Below are 15936 nucleotides of genomic sequence, written 5' to 3'. Positions count from 1 at the left end.
ACAAGGAACATGTTTTGATCTGCCTGTTGGAATTGAAAAAATGACTTCACCTTGCAAGTGTGATAGGTGTGCAGTCCTCCTGTAGTTTAAGAAAGTACTGTAAGCTGAATGAGGATTATTCTGGAGCGAGATCCCTGGTTTTGTGCTTTGGAAATGCAGTTTTTTGATTTTCTGAACTGTGTAGCTGGAGGTATGTGATTCTGCTTCATCAGGGTATTGTGTTGTGCTTTGTGGCGCTTGTAGTAATCTGGAAATTTCCAGGACATTTGAAGGCCGTGCTGTGTGTCTGTAGCTGGCTGGGGCATTTCATGTACAAGAGAAATGTGCTTGAGCTGGGCTGTACATTTAGATTTTTTACTACTGACTGCTTGGGCCTCTGAGGTAGTGTTTTTACTGGACCAGATACAACTTTAACTGGCCCAATAAGAAGTATAAAACAGTATCACCCTGCTCGTTAATAGCAGTATAATGTATTAGGTTGTGTGTTAGCGCCATTCAAAAATAAAATGAACAATCTTATGGATTATTTGTTTAACCATTCTGATGTTGTGAATACCGTATATTTAAATGGTAATAGCTGATCTATTTTTTAAATCTGGCTTTTTGTACATTTTAACATGTTTTGACTAGTTGACAATATAAAAATAAAATGAGTTATCATGTGGAATAAATACACTTGATGTTTAATTTTTAAACTGTTACCGGTACTGTGTTATTTTATATACTGTTGTTTTTGGCTTCAGAGTTGTTATGGCGTCAGTAAATTAAAAAAAAAAAAACTTGGAAATCTGGTAATCCTAAACTACATGGAAAACGTGAGAAACTGTCCAAATTCTTGCTGAACTTGACAAAACTCACAAATAGTAAAATATATTTTCTTTTCTCAAATGAGTTTGTTAATGCCGACAGTAGGAGAGGTGTGCAGCATTGCGTAAACTCCGTTCTCCTACTGTAGGAGTAACTGCATCCATTACATTAGTGAAGTGCTCCCCCAGTGCTTTCTTCCACAGCAGCGTGTAATAATCTAAAACATGCTCTTAAAAACCGGAGCAATGCACCAATAGCTGTCCTCTTTCAGTATGCCTTGCAGGATAAACATCCTGTTCACACACGATATAAACGATCTGAGAGCACCTGCAAACTGCATTGTGAACACAAACAAACTCGGTCCTGAAAAAATGATGACCAGACAGTAAATAATAACAAGCTTGCAATACTCAACCATGTGTACTGCACAGTACTGAGAAAGCGTTGCTTCCCCGTAAATAATACACAAAGTACTTACACACACACAATTAAACACACACACCATCACCAGCCAAGAGTGAGTGCTCTCAGTGCTTGTGCTGCAGTACAATATAATACATGCTTTATTTGTGAACGACAGTGATAACAATGTTAATAGTGACTGAAGTGCAGTGTTGATCCAGTTTGTGCTGGCCGTTGGCGACAGCCGTCTAGTGCTATAATCAGAAAACACACACAGTTATTAAACAGACACGGACAAACAAACAGAAACACTCACAGATCTCTCCAATAAGCTTTCTCTGCGTCTCTCACGGTCCTTCCAGTTTCTAACCCAAAACCAAACGAAGGAAAAGATTAGAGTTTCTCTGGCCCTTTTTATGCTATCCCGCATGACCCCTTGGTAAACTATTGCAGGTGTGTCTATTGCTTGCAGCTCCTACCTCGTTTACCTTCCGGGTCAATATGTTCCTGCAGTCTCGCTTCCTTCCAGGCTGACCGACTTCCCGACCTCGGAAACGAAGCCCATCCAGAGACTTCTCCTTTCGCTATTTAGCACCCTCACAGGTCGATAGAGAGATTTGCAACCAGAACTCATTGTATTTCTGTCACAATCCCAAATCAAAACATTAGTCAATTCTGTCCCATTGTCCAGCTTCCATGTGGCGTATCTGGGTATCCGTCTGTGCATATTTTTTTTGCTGCAGTCACAGCAGCAGACAAACACCTGCTATCTTGTGAACTATGATTGTGAGTCTGAATAGGAGGGCAACTAAATCTTGAATTCCCAACAAAAAATCTGCTGTTTTATCTGCAAGTCTGGGTAACTGACATTTGTTTTACTGTCATCATGAAGCCAGAATAAGTCTTCTTCTACTCCACTCTATATTTTCATCTTAATTTTTTTTCGTAATTTCTTTCTTTGTCATTATTGATTTTAAACACCTTGCTTTTGGCTTATTGGTGTAGTTGGTTGTGTGGTTGTAAAAAAAAAAAAAAAAAAAAAAAAAAAAACAAAAAAACCAAATTGTAAAAACTTGCCATGTCGAGGTAGCGAGTGTTACCAGCAGCATTTCAGTGCGTAGTCTCAGATGCTGACTCTACAACAAATACAACATGTGGCGGGAAAGTTCGGATGAGTTTAATTACGCTGTTATCGGGTGCAGGGGGGTGGGTATGTTTTTAAAAATGGGTTTGTAAATTTGTCTTTTTTTCAGCTTTTTGGCACACTGAACCATTTTCCTGTGTTCATGAAATGGAAGCCATGTGCACTAGGCGTCTAGCTGTTAGGGTCTGCTGTAGTGCGATGAGGAGGAACAATCCCTGCCAGTTTTGTCTCCCAGTGCCAATGCGAGGCTCCTTACGGGATCACCAGCGAAGACCTGTGACTTCGCACAGTTAAGACATGGACTTGCGCTCACCTGACCTGTATCTCCCAGGTCACACAGCCATGCTTTTACTAGGGGAGCCACTCCGGGACCCCTGCACTCCCCTGACTGTATGACTCCCCCTGCACACCACACGGCCATGCTTTTACCAGGGGAACCACTCTGGGACCCCTGCACTCCCCTGACTGTATGACCCCCCCTGCACACCACACGGCCATGCTTTTACCAGGGGAGCCACTTCAGGACCCCTGCACTCCCCTGACTGTATGACTCCCCCTGCACACCACACGGCCATGCTTTTACCAGGGGAGCCACTCCGGGACCCCTGCACTCCCCTGACTGTATGACTCCCCCTGTACACCACACAGCCATGCTTTTACCAGGGGAGCCACTCCGGGACCCCCACCCTGGCCAGTTTTGTGGCAGAGAACACTTGGCTTTCTGAACGCAAGTTTATTTATTCTCGTTGAGTGGAAAAAGGGACGCGCTCCCTGAGCCCTGCCAAGCCATCGGGGAAACTTGATTCTCCTTGTAATAGTACTGTAGTTGTTCCATTATGACAGAGGGTCATGCTTTTTGAGTCCAAGAGATGGGATTTTGGACTGTGGAAATCATGTACACTTTGTAATGCTTGTTCAAATAACACAGAACTAGGCTTCTGCTAGACTAATCAAATGATCTAAGCCTGGCTTTGAACATTGGCGTTCAACCAAAATTTGAGGTCTGGTGTGAAGGATGTGGATGGAAAAAAAAAAAAAAAAATTTTAAAAACAACTGCTTAGCGAAAGGCCATCCTAATGACTTAGGCTAAGAAGAGAAATCTAAAATTGAAGTGTAGTGTACACCCAAGCTGAAAGGATCCATCCAGCACATTTCAACTTGGGGTGAAGAGAAGACTTGGAATGCATATGACATTATTTATTCAAATACAACTTTAAAATTGAGGAGTTTGTAGAAATGGATCCACTTTGCATAGTACTGTAATCCAGTTAAAGGTGTACTACTAATAATACCCTACTGTACATGCAATACTAACACAATACCCTACTGTACATGCAATACAATACCCTATTGTACAGGCAGTACTAACACAATACCCTACTGTACAGGCAATACTAATACAATACCCTACTATACATACAATACTAATACAATGCCCTACTGTACATGTTTTAGATAATTGAATCATGCTTTGTGGCAAGTTGTTTACCGGTATCTCATTTATTAGCATGCAGTAAATCTGGGATAGGAATACTGTTATACCAGTTACTATACAGTATACATTATTTTTCCAGTGTGTTAATAAGAATCATGCACATACATGTAGTATGCACTCTGTTTTTTGTTTTTTCTGTTTGACCTGCTGGATTCCATTTGAAGTCACTCTTTATAGGCTTCCTGGTGCAATGCTAGAGTCACGGAGCAGGCACAATTCTTCGAATAGGGGATCGACTCCAGTTAGTTTATATAAGCGCATTATGATTATTTTGAAAAGGATGCTTGCTGTACTTGGTACGGAATTATTGTAGAGTAATGTGTTCTATGCTTAAGAAGCTTTGTTTGCATGTGAAACCTGCCGATATTCTGAACAGTGGTTTGTATGTGGGTGGAGTGGAGATGTAAGATCAAAGGGGCTTATCTAGAGAAACTACAGGGGAAGGAACCCAAAGGCTTTCTGCCAGCCAAAACCACAAGAATGCTTTCCACAGAGTTAATACATACTGAATACTGTACATCCCCTGCCAATTGATTGATCCTCCACCTTGTTTGTAATGACTGACTCTGAAGTCTTTACTGTGTGAGCGCTGCTCACAGCATGATGCTGTGTGACGGTCTGTACTACATCAAGTCGTGAGGTCACAGGTTTCATTAATAAATCCATGACGAGTTTAATGATTCATTAGATTTACAGTGTATCATTGTCTCTCTTTAAAGCCCCCTTTCCTTCTTGACACTGTAACTGTTGCATTCCCTCGCTATTGGCATGTGTGGAATGGATTCATGTGATCTCTGCACTTATCTACTGTACAGGTACTGTTTAGAGAAATGCATTCCTGGGCTGGGAATGTATTTGTGGCGTAATAGGAATGATGTTGGCATGGTGCCTGAGGGATGAAAGTACAGTAAAATGTGTTTTTAAACTGGGTGCCTTCCGTCTTGAACAAAGAAGACTACGTGCGATCTGATTCAAGCATTCACAGTTCTAAGGTGTTGATAATGTCGACCCAGGAGACTTTTTCCCCAGTAATGTTGTTGAAGCTGACACCCTGGGATCCTTCAAGAAGCTGCTTGATGAGATTCCGGGATCAATAAGCTACTAACAACCAAACGAGCAAGATGGGCTGAATGGCCTCCTCTTGTTTGCAAACTTTCTTATGTTCTTTAGGATCGAAGATGAGGTTGATTTTAAAATAAAAAGAAATAATTCAATTAATTGTATTAAATAATTCAGTTAAATACATAAAAACAACTAGTCACCAGTTACAGTAGGGATTTCATTGATTTTTTTGTATTTTTTAAAAGCTGAGAAGTCCAAGCCTTTTCCAATAGGTTACTGATTTTTATGACCTGAGAGTAGCTTCATGCAATTACTTCTGCTTTCACACAATAAAATGATATGGTAGTGGTGGGGGCCATGCAAGACGTAGCTCCAGGGCACCATCTGCGCACACTGGAGTAAGAGCTGAGCCTGCAGGGCTTTTTCTTGCCAGGTAACATGGATTTCCTATTTGCCCAGTGATGATGGTTAACCTAAATCTGTAGGATGAACATACAAAGCGTAGCTTGCTGTTATTTGTAAGTACGGCACTGCAGTGCAATCTCTGAAAATGGAATAGTACAGTACAGAAGGGTAAGCTAGTGCATTGTGTCACAGGTGAATCCATGACAAGGCCACACTTCGCAGGGTTCCAAGCATGTTGCTGAGCTCTTTTGAAGTGTTCTGTTGAGAGGATGGATTGCAAGGTTTTAATTGCAATGGAAGTCTTATTCTTAACCTCAGTGTAACATAAATACAGTAGATACAGTAGGCCATGCTGAAATTGTTCAGTGAATCTACCAGATTTAATTCAATCTGTTAAACATTTTTACGTTATTTTTATTTCCTGTTTTGTCTCCAGGCAGTATACTTTACAGCACAGTACACTCCAGTGTGTAAGACGAGCAAATAAAATACAATTTTTAAATTATACTTCACACACTTGAAGGCACTGATAAAGAATGAAGTCTTTGGTTTAAGTCTTCCAGGGCGTACTTGAGGCTGGCAGGGGAGAGTGTGGCGTACATGGGGGAAGGAAGCAGCAGGGCTGGTAGGTGACGTAATCACATACGAAGGATTGCAAAGGAGCTGTCTCGTTTGTACAGCAGTATCGGCGCTATGCTTTAGTGTGAGAGGTCCTGGGTTCACGCTGTCGGCTCTGTCTATGTGTGGCTTGCCTCGCCCTGTGTGAGTCGCTACAATAATTATATGTATGTATCATATATATATATATTACACACACACACACACACACACACTCTTAACAAAAGACAGCACAGTAATCACTTTCTGCTTAAAAATTCTGCCGAACACACCTGCTACCAATGAGACTGAGCAAGATGAACACACATTACAAAAGAGCATTCTGAAGTACATTGTGTAATAATAATGATGTAACGACCTGGCAATCTGCGCTGACTAAGAGGACTGTTTGGACATGGAGAGGTTGAGCAGCACGGGGCAGACTAACACTCCAGATTCTTAAATATTCAAAGAGAGCTTAAAAAATGAAATTCTCCAATTTAAAAATAAACAAATAAATAAATAAAATTGTTTATTTATTATTCCTCAAGTAAAGTAAAAGGGCTAAAAATGAGTTTTCCTGCCCCATTATCAGACACACACGGTACTATTGGGTAACAGGTAACACAGGTAGTATTTATTATTCTTGTTACACTGGTTGTGTCTCTATTGTATTTTAGTTTATAACTTTATTCTAGAACTGTAACTTGTATAACGTGCAAGTCGCTTTGGATAAATGCGTCTGCTAAATAAATAATGGTTACACTTTCAAATTCTAAGCAAGTTACACGCTTACCAGTGCCATTAATCAATAAAACAAACATGCTTTTTTTTTTTTTTTTTTTTTACTTATTACAAATAGTTCCCTGTTTATATTAAAAAAAAAAAAAAAAAAAAAAACGTTAGTTCAACTCTGAGTCAGTCTTTGTCACCTGGACGGCGATAGTTAACAGAGCTGCAGCATTCCACCTTAAGAACATAAGAACATAAGAAAGTTTACAAACGAGAGGAGGCCATTCGGCCCATCTTGCTCGTTTGGTTGTTAGTAGCTTATTGATCCCAAAATCTCATCAAGCAGCTTCTTGAAGGATCCCAGGGTGTCAGCTTCAACAACATTACTGGGGAGTTGATTCCAGACCCTCACAATTCTCTGTGTAAAAAAGTGTCTCCTATTTTCTGTTCTGAATGCCCCTTTTTCTAAACTCCATTTGTGACCCCTGGTCCTTGTTTCTTTTTTCAGGCTGAAAAAGTCCCTTGGGTCGACACTGTCAATACCTTTTAGAATTTTGAATGCTTGAATTAGGTCGCCACGTAGTCTTCTTTGTTCAAGACTGAACAGATTCAATTCTTTTAGCCTGTCTGCATATGACATGCCTTTTAAGCCCGGAATAATTCTGGTCGCTCTTCTTTGCACTCTTTCTAGAGCAGCAATATCTTTTTTATAGCGAGGTGACCAGAACTGCACACAATATTCAAGATGAGGTCTTACTAGTGCATTGTACAGTTTTAACATTACTTCCCTTGATTTAAATTCAACACTTTTCACAATGTATCCGAGCATCTTGTTAGCCTTTTTTATAGCTTCCCCACATTGTCTAGATGAAGACATTTCTGAGTCAACAAAAACTCCTAGGTCTTTTTCATAGATTCCTTCTCCAATTTCAATATCTCCCATATGATATTTATAATGTACATTTTTATTTCCTGCGTGCAGTACCTTACACTTTTCTCTATTAAATGTCATTTGCCATGTATCTGCCCAGTTCTGAATCTTGTCTAGATCATTTTGAATGACCTTTGCTGCTGCAACAGTGTTTGCCACTCCTCCTACTTTTGTGTCGTCTGCAAATTTAACAAGTTTGCTTATTATACCAGAATCTAAATCATTAATGTAGATTAGGAATAGCAGAGGACCTAATACTGATCCCTGTGGTACACCGCTGGTTACCACACTCCATTCTGAGGTTTTTCCTCTAATCAGTACTTTCTGTTTTCTACATGTTAACCACTCCCTAATCCATGTACATGTGTTTCCTTGAATCCCAACTGCGTTCAGTTTGAGAATTAATCTTTTGTGCGGGACTTTGTCAAAAGCTTTCTGGAAATCTAAATAAACCATGTCATATGCTTTGCAATTATCCATTATCGATGTTGCATCCTCAAAAAAATCAAGCAAGTTAGTTAGGCACGATCTCCCTTTCCTAAAACCATGTTGACTGTCTCCCAGTACCCTGTTACCATATAGGTAATTTTCCATTTTGGCTCTTATTATAGTTTCCATAAGTTTGCATATAATAGAAGTCAGGCTTACTGGTCTGTAGTTACCTGGTTCAGTTTTGTTCAGTTCAATTGGTCTGACTTAGGAATGGCACCACCTCCCTAATGTGCTTACTGAAAAAACTCTCAAACTGCCGGTTGGTCCACTTTGTACAGAGGAATGTCGGCTTTTACCCACATTTTGACAAAATCAGAAACAGTTTCACGCTTTTCCTTGGCAGTTGTAAGATGCTGAAATGATCCAGACACAGTGGTCTGTTTCAGTGTTTTGATGGCCCTGCTGTTTCACACTTATCTTGTTTACGTTTTCTTGCATTCAATTTATGTTTACCGCTTCTCATTTGTGCTACTATGGGTGTGATTTACAGCCTTGTTGCATGAAGTACAAAACAGCACATTACCATCAACGTGAAATTTGTGCTTGCCAAACTCATTGGTCCAATCTTTAGGGGTGATTTGTTTTGTTTTCGGCATCTTTGAACTCTGGATACTGAAGTAAACTGAACTTCAGTACTGGAAGCAGTTTTATGTAAATTAAAGCAAAGTTGCCTGTGTTAATGTTGATATATTATAGGTGTATTGATTTGGTTGTTATCAAACAAACACAAAACACCTTGCATGTTTTTTGACCCTCCCCAAGTATAAAACTAAATAATCTCCAAAAACATCGAAGGTCTGTGTTTTTCCGTGTTATTCCACTGCAAACTGATTCCTATGCTCTCCGTCATTAGTATAGTAAGTGCACATGACCAAAACATTTGCTTTAAAAAAAGCATTGAATTGACAGCAGAACTGGCAAAGGCACAGGTGGTGTTGTCCATCAAATCAACAGTAAGAAGGTCACTCTTGAAATCAGACTTAAAGGATGTGATGCAGTAAGAATACCTTTAAGAAAGGGCAACCAGACTAAAAGGCTAAAATATGCACAAGAACACAGAAACTGGACTATGGACCAATGGTCTAAGGTGCTTTGGACTGATGATGGGTGGGCAACGACACCTGTGCCTTCTGCCAGTCCTGTTGTCAGTTCAACGCTTGTCGTCTTTCTGTTCCTTAAGGATATTGTCTTCAAGTGTTGCTCATCCTTGTTAGACAGCTTTTTGGGTCTTCCAGTCCTGGGTTTGTCAATTCCAAATGATGTTTCTCTGTACTTCTTGATTATGCTTCGGATACCACACCTTGAAAATGTAGTTATGCAAGCATTTCACTCAATGTTTTTCCTTCTTTATGCAAGTCAAGGTTGTTATAATAGTAGAAAACACTAGCTGAGGCTTTGAGTAAATTGTTGATGCTAATAATGCATTAGAGTAAGACTTTTGCACGGCAGTGTATTATTTCTCCACTAGACTGAAATCAGAGGAGGAAAGGTATGTAAAACTCTTATTTTAAAAACGGGATTATCTATTCCTGGATAGGGCTACAGTGATGTTTTGTAAACCTGTTCTCTATCCTTGAAAATGGATAGCATTTTAGGGATGCGTTTTTATTAATTTATTTTTTAATATGAGAGGACATTGACTTTCTCAGCAGGCGGTGTATCTGCTAATATCTATGGGATTGACCCTTTGCTGCTGTAGGTAATTGCAATATTTTGTACTGAAGGATTTCAGAAAGACCACTTTGGGGATTGATTGATTGTTTCACATTGATCACGAGGCACGCCGGGCTCACTTGAACGCTGGCTGGGTTCAAGTGAAATTGGATATTGAAAGGCTGCTTTAGAAGTTTTCTTACTTGGATTGTTTTGACCCAGAAGGAGAATGTGAAATTGAAGGAGACTGTGTGGAATAGATTTAACATTCAGCAAGGACTTGAAATTTGATAGCTGGTGGAGCTGAATGATTTTGAAAGTGCAATTCCCTGGAAGCTACTTTAGTGCTAGAGAGAAAAGATAAAACGCAACACACACAAACCATGTATTAATATTTCATTTTTTACAGTGGAATAGTGAATAGTGAATGTGTACATTTTTTTGAAAGGACATTTATTACAAATGTACAGTATTCTGCAGTTTGGGCCTATGTGTCGTAATTTTGTTTTGTATATTGTTAGTAATGTTGGGACAAATATTCGAACGAATATTTGACATGTATTTGGATTCAAAAATAGATGTTTGTATTCCCAAGAAATAACACAAATACCTTGCACTAATTTACCACCTCACCAGAATTTGCACGATAGTTTCAGAAATGTCAAATGAAAAAGAGCTCTATGTGGCATGTCAGATTAATATATTAAACACAGGATCAACACAGCAGCTGTTGAGTCTCTTTTTAAAAGGTTTAGACAGCAGAAAGTAAAAAACAGATTACGTGCGTGCACACACAGTGATCTCTATGGACAGCCGTCTGGGACAAAAACACTGTGCTGCTTTAGAGCAAGTCAGAATCTCATGGGACAAAAAGGCAAGAACGTCATTCTGAAATGCCTCGCTTAAACAGTATTCAACTTCCTGAAAATGTTGTGTAATGACTTTTATATAGATTGTCTATTAAATCAGCTTGGGAGTTTAAGAACATAAGAACATAAAGTTTACAAACGAGAGGAGGCCATTCGGCCCATCTTGCTCGTTTGGTTGTTAGTAGCTTATTGATCCCAAAATCTCATCAAGCAGCTTCTTGAAGGATCCCAGGGTGTCAGCTTCAACAACATTACTGGGGAGTTGATTCCAGACCCTCACAATTCTGTGTGTAAAAAAGTGCCTCCTATTTTCTGTTCTGAATGCCCCTTTGTCTAATCTCCATTTGTGACCCCTGGTCCTTGTTTCTTTTTTCAGGCTGAAAAAGTCCCTTGGGTCGACACTGTCAATACCTTTTAGAATTTTGAATGCTTGAATTAGGTTGCCACGTAGTCTTCTTTGTTCAAGACTGAACAGATTCAATTCTTTTAGCCTGTCTGCATATGACATGCCTTTTAAGCCCGGAATAATTCTGGTCGCTCTTCTTTGCACTCTTTCTAGAGCAGCAATATCTTTTTTATAGCGAGGTGACCAGAACTGCACACAATATTCAAGATGAGGTCTTACTAGTGCATTGTACAGTTTTAACATTACTTCCCTTGATTTAAATTCAACACTTTTCACAATGTATCTGAGCATCTTGTTGGCCTTTTTTATAGCTTCCCCACATTGTCTAGATGAAGACATTTCTGAGTCAACAAAAACTGTTTAGTGGGTTTGGCAGGCGTTGTCCATTCTTGGTTTAGGTCCTATCTTTCTGACAGGTTTCAGTACGTTTCTGTCGGGGAGATGAAGTCTGATTTGTCAGAGGTTGTCTCTGGTGTTCCTCAGGGTTCAATTTAGGTCCCCTGTTGTTTTCATTATATATGTTGCCATTAGGTGATATTGTCCGCAGGCATGGAGTGAATTTCCATTGTTACACAGATGATACTCAGCTGTACTTGGGATGCTGTGCCTTTAACTAGGAGTCTTGCTGTTTTGAAGTCACAATTTGAAGTCTTATTTATATTCGCAGGCCTTTTATTAGTCTTTTTATTAGTGTGTTTTTTTTTTTTTTTTTTTTTTTTTTTAAATTTAAGTATGATTGGAAATGTATTTACTTTTATTTGAAATAGTCTTTATCTTTTTTGTGCTATTTTGATGTCATGTTGTGTGTATTATGTTTTCTGTAAAGTACCCTGGGGCCTATGATGTAACGTGCTATATAAATGAAATAAGTTAAATAAATAAAATATTATATTTTTTTGTTGCGACTTTGTTATGTGGAATGTAATAAACAAGAACCAAAACGGAGTTGTTTCCCCTTCGCTTTACAATGCCATTTCCACGTTTTTGTTTTATTTTGTGTTTAGTTGAATTTCAGTTTTGTTTGTTTGTTCAGCTACAAAAAGGCTCACGTGAACCTCATGTTATTAATTTATTAAGATGTGTCTGGCAACTGTTTACTGTGAAGAACTGGCAATGGCAAATAATTATGAAGTAAAAATAAATAAACAAAACAACGTTTAACTTGAACGGCTGTTTGTTATTTCCCTGGGGCAAAGGAAGTCCTACACAACCTATTCTTTACTCCTGGGATATTTTTCTATTTTAAGATGTTACATATTGTAAGGTCTTGCTGTATAATAGCACACTCAGAGGGGCCATGCCACCGCAGCTGCTATACTGTCTCTGCCCACGTTCAGAGCAATATAATGGCTTTTATTACTTTATTACTTAAATGAAAGAATATTTAAATTGAGTGAATATCCGAACATGAAATCCTGTGTTTGCCCCAGCACTAACTGATACAGAATAGGTGTTTGCTACAGTGAGAGTGAGAGGCGGTGTATTGTGTTTACAGAAAACTGCCATGTGGGGTGCTTTGTTTTGTGTTCCCTAAAACACAGACCTTGTTTGCTTTTTGATCTGTAGTTTTCATTTTCCAATGTTATTTTGTAAAGATGGCTGCTACTGTGCTGCTTTGGCACGCTCATCTTTAATGACGCTGCGATACATGAAGTGGGGATGAGCCTAAACCTGCCCTCCCAGTAAGGAGGTTACTGAATTATTTAATTGGTGCAGAGCAGCCCAGTGGAGATGTACAGTATGGTATCACATTGTCCACGGTGGGGTATTGCTTCGACTCTCTGTTTTCTACAGTGGTGCTGTGCCACAGAGTGGTAAAGTTACAGTAGTTGACCAAGGTCAGTAGCAGAGAAGGTGAGATTAAGTGCATGCTTTTTCAAAGATATAAAACCAAATATGTTCAGCAAGTGAGATTAAAAATTAGCTACTTTTGCACCAGTTCATTTATTTATTGTTTTATATCAGAATGGAGTGTTCCTCATTCATAATGGTAATTATTACCTAGATAAACCCAAATTCATTGCACTGGCTTCTCTATAAAAGATATTCTGCTGCCTCATTCATTTACTCTCTAAATCAAATGTGCAGTGCTGTTTTTGTCATACTTTGTATTGGCCAGGCACACAGTATAATATATTTTTGCAACTTAAAAGTTTTCATTGTAATTTGAGTGCAAAGGGTATAGGTGGCAAGGTAGATGTAAAATTCTAATCCAAGGAGTTGGACAGGTACAGTAAGTACTGCAATAATGATTACTCAACAAAGTTGATGAAATGAGTATAAAACAGATGCACACATCTTCCAGGGGAATTACAGGAGCCTACTATTTTTTTTTGATAGTTTTCATGGTTTTTGGCAAGACTCAATTTTTCTCACACAGAAAAATTCTCTCCATTCTGGAAATTACATTATTTTCTTCTGCAGGTTATAAGTTTGACTTGGCATTCAGCATGCTAATGCAGTGTCTCAATCATTTACTCCTGCACTGTATCTAACGATTGTGTTTAACAGGCATATTTTTGCATAACAATAGGAGAGTTCATTAGTACTACATTTGTTTTTTCGTCCGTTGGGAGCCCCATCGAAAGTGCTATTCAGCCTGCCACATGGCCTATGATCGTAATCCTTATGGACAGATGCAGGGTCTTGAAATAATGGGACTTCCCCTTCATTAAAACAGACTAGCTGATAGGCTTTCGAGTGTCTGTTCAATGCCTTATTTTGTTTGCTAAGCAAAAAGATGCCCACGCGCACTTATTCACTATCACCAAGAACTGTGTTTGTGGTTCGTGTTTAGTGTTGGGGTGTTAAACTGGACTTTTTGGTTGCGGGTCAAACCCGTGGGATTTTACAAACAAAGTGATACACGCCGCTGTATCATTTATTTCCAGTGTTCGGCGTAAGGCTCTGGACATTGCTAGTTAAGTCAATAAACACCCTTGCACCTGGAAATCATTGTCTGTCTCTGTTTTGTATCCGTTCTGCACTGCACACATCTGTAATCATTCACCACTTTGCCACAGTCTAAAAATAAAAACTGTTTCAATTATTAAATCTAATTGTAAAACGCTGACACCTCAGCACTGCGTTAATACAGGCTCCCTTCACCCCTCTACATTATTCACACCTTTCGTTATTTATCTCTCAAGCGTTTCTTAAGGTTATTGTGTTCTTTGCTTATTTGTATGGGTTATACATATGTATATCTATCCATATATTAATAGGAGCAGAACAGTTCAATATTCTACTCGTGAAGTACAGAAAGGGAGCTCTCCCTACCCAGGAGAAGTGGGCGGGCGGCGCTTCCTCGCAACCCCACCTGCACCACAACCCTGGTTGTAGTACTTTAGGACTTTGCAATCGGATCATGTTTCAGATAAAACCACAGCCATACTGATGTACATTTCCTTACTGTTGGGCGAGGTTAACTGTATGTGAGCGGAGCGCACAGATGGCTAATTTACATATTTAAATAACAAGGCCTTACTGCAGTCTGGGCTTAAAAAAACTAAACAAAAAAAAAAACTGATTGTCATTGTGTGATGTTGCTTCTTTTAAACATGTGTAGTGTTTACACTCTGGAGTTTTAATGTTCAGTGTTTTATCTACCTTTACGTTTTTAAATAACAGTATTATGGAGTTGCGCAGGCAGCTGGGCCACCCTTCTTAGTGAAATCACTCACTTATTTGGAGCTGGAGCGACACGACTTATCTTTACTTGCAATGCTTGTGTATGTTTTTTCATTAATAATGAATTCTTGAACTCCATTGTCGTGGGAGTGCATTACCCTACGTCTCCACACCGGTATTATTAATAAAAGACCACACAAGACACCCATAGAATGTTTTCATTGTCTCAGCTCGAGTGTTCAACAATAAAATTTGAGTTAAATAAAAAAAAAAAAAAAAAAAAAAAAAAATGATATTTGTAACTTTAAAAAAAAATCTGATTTCTCTCTACCCCTGTATTCGTTGGAAGAAGTGCATGCCTTTGTTGAATTGCTTTTTGATTTTGTTTAAAATTGGAAACTTTTAGTTTTGTTTTTCAGACGCATAACCTGTTTTTGGACTCGTTTCGGCATACTTATTGGAGTCTGGATTTTGAAATAATTTTTCATATCATTTTTAGTTGGTGCATTTGCGCTGTGGTTAACTAATTGGATTTTATTTTGTTTAACAGCGGTTTTCCATTTACAGTACTTAATGTCGTAATTAGAACATGTTTCCTGTTTTCCTAGGTATATAATGATCCTGTCTCAGATGGGGGTACGCGGTAGACTAGACTATTTGGAAAGGGGTACGGGGCCTAAAGTTTGAAAACCACTGCTCTGGGTAATTCCATGGTAAAGAATCCCTGTGAGGAAAGTTTGTCTGAATTTGGAAATCACAGCACTACTACAGTAATGTCTTCATTTCAGCTTTCACATTTTCAAACGCACAATCCTCTTTAACGAGTTCCCATAGGCATATTGGGAGGGTTCTTTTCTTCTGGTTTCCGGATGACAAAGACCTAACATTCAGAAATATTGGCTTGATACTTGCTGCACAGCTGTTCTGATTCTCTTCGTTAAGTTTGATCATGGCTATCATAAGTCAAATCAACATTCTTTTATAAGGATGCCTCTGTCACAGTGTCCGAGTGTCATATCAAAGAAACCGTTCAAGGGGCATTAGTGACCAAACTACACTGCTGTATTCTGTGACGTTCCATTACAGTGGGTGTCCAGTATAAAAAACCTCTGAACCTCCTCGCTTGTGTGTCACTCTAACAAGGCAGGTTGTGTACCAGAATAGCAGAGCTGAATAGCTGCAGTAATTTTCTGCCGTAGGAGAAGTGTGTGTGTGTGTGTGTGTGTGTGTGTGTGTGTGTGTGTGTGTGTGTGTCCTACATAGCCTTTTAGAACGAAAACTTTGAGAGAATTAATTATACATACCAGGAA

The 15936-nt window shown here is 39.1% G+C and overlaps 1 protein-coding gene across 13 annotated transcripts in view; it reads left to right on the top strand.

Moving 5' to 3' along the window:
* The window catches only part of LOC121313706 (focal adhesion kinase 1-like), a 186153-nt gene that overhangs the window by 10866 nt on the left and 159351 nt on the right, over window positions 1-15936 (top strand). The gene's annotated exons all lie outside the window — the stretch shown is intronic.

This window comes from Polyodon spathula, chromosome 3 (assembly GCF_017654505.1).
Source record: "Polyodon spathula isolate WHYD16114869_AA chromosome 3, ASM1765450v1, whole genome shotgun sequence".
NCBI classification, from domain to species: domain Eukaryota; kingdom Metazoa; phylum Chordata; class Actinopteri; order Acipenseriformes; family Polyodontidae; genus Polyodon; species Polyodon spathula.
Note: the sequence above shows the minus strand (reverse complement) of the source record. Positions and strands in the feature narration are given on the sequence as shown.